Source organism: Gopherus evgoodei, chromosome 1, assembly GCF_007399415.2.
Source record: "Gopherus evgoodei ecotype Sinaloan lineage chromosome 1, rGopEvg1_v1.p, whole genome shotgun sequence".
Lineage (NCBI taxonomy): Eukaryota > Metazoa > Chordata > Testudines > Testudinidae > Gopherus > Gopherus evgoodei.
In genome coordinates this window covers 351416804-351424420 of record NC_044322.1, presented here as the reverse complement: position 1 = coordinate 351424420, position 7617 = coordinate 351416804, and the positions used below count along the sequence as shown (strand labels likewise).

Sequence of the window (7617 nt, the reverse complement as noted above, 5' to 3'; positions counted from 1 at the left end):
AGAGGCTAGGGACACCATTCCTTACCCATCCTGGCTAATAGCCATTAATGAACTTAACCTCCATGAATTTATCCAGTTCTCTTTTAAACCCTGTTTATAGTCCTAGCCTTCACAACCTCCTCAGGTAAGGAGTTCCACAAGTTGATTTTGCACTGTGTGAAGAACTTCCTTTTGTTTTAAACCTGCTGCCTATTAATTTCATTTGGTGAGCTGTAGTTCTTGCATTATGTGACTAAGCAAATAACTTCCTTATCTACTTTCTCCACATCACTCATGATTTTACACCTCTATCATATTCCCCCCTTAGTCACCTCTTTTCCAAGCTGTAAAGTCCTAGCCTCTTTAATCTCTCCTCATATGGGACCCTCTCCAAACCCCTAATCATTTTAGTTTATATAAGGGCAATAATATATTCTCAGTCTTATTGTCTATCCCCTTTATGATTCCTAACATCCTGTTTGCTTTTTTTCCAATGTGGATTACTTCACGTTTCTCCACATTAAATTTCATTTGCCATGTTGTTGCCCAATCACTTAGTTTTGTGAGATCTTTTTGAAGTTTCCTTGCCCTGTCCAAGCTGCTCCCCAGGCTCTCTCTCTACAAGATGTGAAAGGCCTCAGACACCTTGGTTGGCTGCTCTGCTCCTTCCTCTTTAATCCTGCTCATGGGTATCCTTAACAAAATACATGGATAAGCAATTACAGAGAATTACATTTTAAGTAGATAAAGGTCTGCCAGCTGTCAAAACCTGAATTTAGGTCTTGTCTTTTTTCGCAAGTCAGTGTGTATAACATGAGCTGCTCTACTCTAGGGGCTGTGTTACACCTCTCCTGCAGGCCACAGACAGGACCCTGGATTCAAATCTTGGCGGGTAACAGGAAAGTATTGGATATAAAGTCTACTGCTGTATCCTGTTACTTATTTAGGATCAAACCATGTTTTGTGTTTACCTATTTACAGTGCATTTCAATTTGCCTTGTGTTAATGGGACATTAAGTTGTTTTTAAATGTGACATTGAAAAAGCTGTTTTCAGTTTCTTAGCAAGCCCAGGCCAACCTTGCTTTAGCCTTCTCTGCTTTTTTTTGGTAGGCATTACCTTGGTTACCACTACAGCTGTGTGAATAGCACTTGGGTACGGGTAACCTATTAACTGTCTTCTGGCTGGTTTTGAGGTAGCAAAACTAAAAATGGTGCAGCATTCTCACCAAGCAAAAGCTATTGTGTATTTATTTAAGTTGTCAGTATACCAACTATTTGTGTACTGGGACTGTGTACTTGTTTATAACCTCAAGAACATTACTTTTTCTTAAGATGTGACATCTTTCTCTGTAATAGCAGTTAGTTTCCTATTGTTTCTTGGTAAAATAAATTAAATTTTAGTTTTTTTTTTGTTGTTGGCAGTCTATAATAACTACCATTCCTGCTGTAGGTCTTAAATGTTGTTCATGTAATTGCTCACACAGCAGTAGCCAGCAGCTCAGAAAAAGTCCTGCTGTATTACTTTTGCAAGTCTGAGTGGCATCATTTTACCAGCATTGTCTGTATTAGAAATTGCTGCACATTTCTGTGAATATATCTATAGCCCTATACAGTCTGATAGTGAATTTACTGTTCTATCTTTCCTCTCCAGAAACTTGGCAGTTGCCTCTAATTAATTAAATAAGTAATTGATAACACTTCTGCATGTTTAGAGAATGAAGTGGTCTTAGTGAGCTGATCATCTCTAATAGCTCAAGGATTTTAATGCTGTACACTAGTAACCCACAACTGCACACAAAGTCCGGGTGTGGGGAGAGGTTCTCTACTTGTCAAATTTATTTGAGCTCCCTTTCTTGAAAGGGACACCAGCCTGCTGTAAGGAGATCTAAATGCTGAAGCCAAAGATGCTTTAAGCCTCCAGAATTTGAATGGAGCCTAGGCCTTGGCCCTAGCTTGAAGTCTCTGTGTATGTTCTTAGCATGCCAATCATCAGTCTAGCACAGGGGTGGGTAAACTTTGGCCTGAGGGGTGCATCAGGTGTCAGAAATTGTATGGAAGGCCTGTTAGCGGAGGCACTGCCTCCCCAGCCAGGCGTGGCCCAGCCCCTGCCCCATCTACCAGTCCCCTGCTGTCTCATCCAACCCTTCCTCTCATTCTTGGGTACCCCCAACTGCCCCATCTCACCCCCCCTTCCTGACTGCCCTCCATAGCCCCTGCACCCATTCAACCCCCTAATTCCCCACCTTCTGACTACCCTGATCCCTATCCACACCCTTGCCCCAACCACCACCTTCAACCCCACCTGTTCCCTGCCCCCTTACTGCACTACCTGGACCACTGGTGGCGCTACAACCATGCCACTGTGCAGCACACAACATTGGGTCAGGTCAGGCTCTGCAGCTGCACTGCCTGGCCACCCAGAGCACTGCACCAGTGGCATGGCATGCTGAGGCTGCAGAGGAGGGGCAGGGGGTTAGCCTCCCAGGGCAGGAGCTCAGGGGCCAGGCAGGAGGGTCCCATGGGCTGGATGTGGCATATGGGTCAGAGTTTGCCCACCTTGGGTCAGGGCTGCCCAGAGGGGTGGGCAAGTGGGGAAATTTGTCCCAGGCCCTGCAGGAGCCCTGGCCTGGTGGCAGTCCAAGTTTCAGCAGCATTTCGGTGGCAGGGGGGCCCTTCAGTGCTGCCGAAGACACGGAGTGACTGAAGGGCCAATGCTACCGCAGACTGGGACGGCTGCTGGGTGAATGCAAGTGCTGCAGCTCCCCTACTTTGCCCCAGACCCCCTAAATCCTCTGGGCAGCCCTGCCTCTAGTCTAGCATCACCCAGGAGAGCTGAGACCCCGCCCTCCCAGAACACCACCTAGGTGAGGACTCTGGCTTTACAATTTCTCTTCAGGGGCACGCTAGCTGTAACAGCACAGCAATCTGCACAGGATTTTAAAACACCCTTGCTCTTTACTTAAAGCATGAGGAACAGATAAGAAAAAATAAATGATTTCCCTTCCTTACCCCCGTAACATGCTTTAGGGCTCAGTAACCAGAATTCTTCTGCAGCAAGATGGGTCGGTCTCTTTCTCCAAGGCTGCAAACTTTGAGCTCAGTTGATCCTATAGCTAAACGAGGCCCTCCCTAAAAATATGCTTATCTCTTGTCTAAAACTTCATATCCCAAGAGTGCTTTTTACACTCCAGCAGTCCTTTACAGCATCACTTGTTCAAACTGCTTTCCTAACATATCCACTGAAGCATTCAAAAAATACAGCATTTTGTAACAGCTTTAGAATGAACACCCCTGCTGCCACCTCCCCCCCCCCCCCCGCACACACACACAGTGAGTCTCCTGCTCATCACACCCCTATAGCCAATAGGTATGATTTAAGATGAAAGGAGACAGGAACTACCTTTGATTGAACTCTCCCAGTGAAACTATGTTTACAAGCCTACCTTCCCTGAAACTTATTTCTATTTGTTTTAGCCGAGAGCAGCACCAAGTAGGGAAGAAAAACCAGTAGAGCTAGAATTTTAGCAAACCTTTCCCATGGCTTACTGTGTACAGCAGAAGGGATAGGACACCCTAGAATAGATAAATTTGCAGGTGTGCCTAAATTAGGCATAGTCAACTTTTTCTGAAATTTTTATTTTTTTTCAGTGAGTTTAAGTTATTTCTTAAAATCTATGTTCTTGTGCATAAGTGATCTGTTTCCCCATCTGTGGATTAGTCAATCCTACTTCATATTCAAAGTTATGTTACTCCAGGAGAGTGCAGGAGCTTAGTGTATTACACTCTTCTATGCTATGGCTGAGACCTGTGGCACAGTCTCAGGGATTCGATTTCTCTCCTCCCTCAAAATATTAACACCTCATAGACTGAATGAATGACTCCTGTCCATTTAAGAACAGCAGCTCAATTGCTTGAGCTAACACAAATTCAAGTAGGGAAGCCTTTTTTTTTTTTTTAAAGCCTAAAACCAGTATTTAGTAGAATCAAAAAGTGCTACAGCAGCTCCCTAGCTTAGAGCAGAGGGTACATCGCTGGACACTAGCATAATCTGCTTTAAGAGTAAAGAAATAACAAATGTAGAGGTCATTTCAAGTGTTACTTACATATTCACTTAAGATCCATAGTGAAGGTCTCTCAGATCTTTGTTATTTAGAACATTCACTGAAGCGAGCTCCATATTACAAAAGAAAAACAAGACCACTACCACCCCAACACCGTGGAAGACTGCTAGTGTGCCAGTATTCAAAGACAAGTAGGATAACACCCGTATACAGGCTTGACATGAATCCAGGGCAAATTAGAAAAGCTGATTCAGGATTCATTTGGTAAAGAATTAAAAGGACAGGAATACAGTTGCCACCATTTTATGGAAAATAGATTTTGCCAAACAAACCTAGAAACGAGCTGGTGCGGAAAAGAGCCACATGTTGTTTGAGGGCTGGAGAAAATGTGTTACAACGAGAGAATCAGAGTCCAATCTGTTTGGCTTATCAAAAAGAATGAGGAGACAAATTTTAAGTAACTGCACAGGGAGAAAACAGCAGGTACTAAAGAGCTTTTAAATCTACCAGAAAAAGGCATAACAAGAACCAATGGCTGGAAGCTAAAGTCAGATTTAAATTAGACACAATTTTTAAAACAGTGTAAGGTTCATTAACCACTTGAAGACAACAAAAGGGAGGATTCTCTGTCTCTTAGAATCTTCAGCTCAGGACTGGATGCCTTTCTGGAAGACGTGCTTTAGCTATACACAAATTATTAGGCTCCATACAGGGGTAATGCTGTGAAGTTTACTGACTTGTGACATACAGGAGGTTAAAATAGATCTATTAATTGTCCCTTCTAGCCTAACTCTAGGGAGTGTGACAATTCACAGGAATTGGTTATGTCAAGACTTGATTCTAGCATTATGGTGATTATACACTGCAATTCACTTAGGGACAGCTTCAAGTTAACCTTTTCTAAACAACATACACGCAAGCAGACGTGTACCAAGAACCAAATAGAAGAATAAGAAAAACTGAGCTTGCGTGAAAACAGAAGTTTAAACATACAACATTAGGAAATTTTTTTGGCGAGTAATGTTTAAATCATTAGACAGAGTTTGGAACTGTTCTTTTCTTGAAAGCTGAGCTGTGTGGGACTAATGACAAGAGGGGGTGGGCAGGAGGTGATGTTTACAGTTGGTTTTCAACACCTCACTTAAATTGTTCTTTACAGCCAAAAATCTACTGTTTGACCTTAACAACAGTTCCTGGGTAGGCCCAAGCCATTTGCTATACAACTAATTTTAAGTCTTTTGAAAATTAAGCAAATCCAGTACATTTCTAAGACTACAGTCTTCTTTCTTAGTCTGTTGACTAGAGAGTAGCAAGTGTACTTTGCTCTCTGAAAGAATTACTCGCCTGTGTTAAATATATGCAGAGTTAAGAGTTTTATAAAAAGTTTATTAAAACATAGCTTTATAAAGATTGCCTTGGATATAGACATATTTACAAATTCAAAGATCTGGTTAGCTACCTGCCGACTCTTAAAGAAGGCTTGATATCACTCAACTAAATTTCACTTCGTGCTCCTGTCTTTACCTTCTTTGGTTTATTTCTCCTTCCCCTCTCTACTGCACACCTACCAAGTCCAAGCTGGTAGCTAAGCTTGGAGGTTTTCATGCTAACCCCCATATTTTGGACGCTAAGGTCCAAATCTGGGACTAAGGTTATGACATGGTGTAGCAGCGGTTGGGAGATAGACAGAATCCAGAAGCCAGTAGGAATATTATATTTTTCTTTTTAGCAGAGAGAAACAGTTTGGTTTTAAAAGGGAACCAGAGAGAATTTTTTTTTCTGCTCTCTCTAGCAGTTTGTAGCTTGCATCTTAAGCAAGAAATCATTAAGGTGCTATTAAGAGTCTTTTGTCACACAATAGCACTCCCACTGAGAGCCATTACCAGCACTATATATATGCAAATACAGTGGTTTTCCAGGTTTACTTAACATTGAAGATTAGCTAAAGGCACTGTTGGTAGGCAGACTTCAGGAGGCAACAGAGAACCTGCAGTTCAGAAGATAAACACCAGAGGGCACCCCAACACAAGAAAACAGGAATCATGACTTCTAAGGCAAAAATTGAGGCCGAAGAATAAATCAAAGAAGCTGAACACAGGCGACAACTGGAAATAAAACAAACAGAGATGGAAATAAGAGAGAGAGAAAGAGAGGCAGCCTACCAAAGAGAACAGGCAGCCAAACAGGTGGCCCACAGAAGGAAGCAAGAAGAAGAAGAGGCGGCCCACCGCCGAGACATGGAAAAACACCAAAAAGAAATGGAAAAACAACAAAAAGAGTATGAAGAGAAGGAAAAACAGAGAAAACATGAACTGGACTTGGCAAAAGCTGGGCTACATGTGCCAGCCAACCCTAACAACCCGGCGCCAATTATTGCTCCACAGCACAGGAAATTTCCCACCTACAAGGCAGGTGATGACACCGAGGCCTTCTTGGAAATTTTTGAAAGAGCCTGTCTTGGGTACAACATCCCCGAAGACCAGTACATGGTAGAATTAAGGCCACAACTCAGTGGACCTTTAGCAGAGGTGGCAGCCGAAATGCCTAAGCAGCAAATGAATGACTATAAACTTTTTCAAACCAAGGCCAGATACAGAATGGGGATAACCCCAGATCATGCCCGTCGGCGCTTCAGAACCCAAAAGTGGAAACCAGAGGTGTCATTTCCCAAACACGCCTACTACATTGCAAAAAACTATGAGGCCTGGATAACAGGAAACAACGTTCAAACCTTGGAAGAACTGCACCTCCTCATACAAATGGAGCAGTTCTTGGATGGTGTTCCTGAAGACATCACACGGTACATACAAGATGGAAAACCCAAAGATCTCGCTGAGGTGGGGGAGATTGGAGCCAAATGGATGGAACTGGCAGAAAGCAAGAAAGCTACTGTCAAGGGGAACGATTACCCCAGGGGGCACACAGACCATAAACCCTACAACCGAGGACAGCCAAAGACCCCACATACCACCCAAGTAAAGCCACAGACACCCTACCCTTCCACCTCACCAGTCTCCAGTAACTCACCTCGGCCCAGTGACCCATCCGATGGAAGATGCTTTAAGTGTAATGAACTGGGACATATCAAGGCCAACTGTCCAAAGAACACCATGCGAGTGCAATTCATTACACCACCATCACACCAAAGATTCCCAGGCCCGGATGCCTCTCAAATACCCTTGGAGCGAAGGGAAAATTTGAGAGTGGGCGGAAAGAAGGTTACTGCGTGGAGAGACACGGGGGCACAAGTGTCAGCTATCCACCAATCCTTCGTAGACCCCAAATTCATCAACCCAAAGGCCAAAGTTACAATTTACCCCTTCATGTCACAAGCTGTAGACTTGCCTACAGCTCAACTGCCTGTCCAGTACAAAGGCTGGTCAGGAATGTGGACTTTTGCAGTCTATGACAATTATCCTATCCCCATGCTACTGGGGGAAGACTTGGCCAACCAGGTGAGGCGGGCCAAGAGAGTGGGAATGGTTACCCGTAGCCAAACCAGGCAAGCTTCCAGACCCATTCCTGTTCCTGAGCCGTCCACAGAGGCCCCGTCTGTGTTACCAGAGACCCAGACAG

General features: G+C 43.8%; 1 protein-coding gene across 1 annotated transcript in view; it reads right to left on the bottom strand.

Moving 5' to 3' along the window:
* Positions 1–5406: 5406 nt before the first annotated feature.
* DCLRE1C (DNA cross-link repair 1C) overlaps positions 5407–7617 on the bottom strand; it is a 38699-nt gene continuing 36488 nt past the window's right edge. Inside the window, 1 exon segment of the mRNA XM_030564364.1 lies at positions 5407–5605. The gene's annotated coding sequence lies outside the window, so the exon portion shown is untranslated.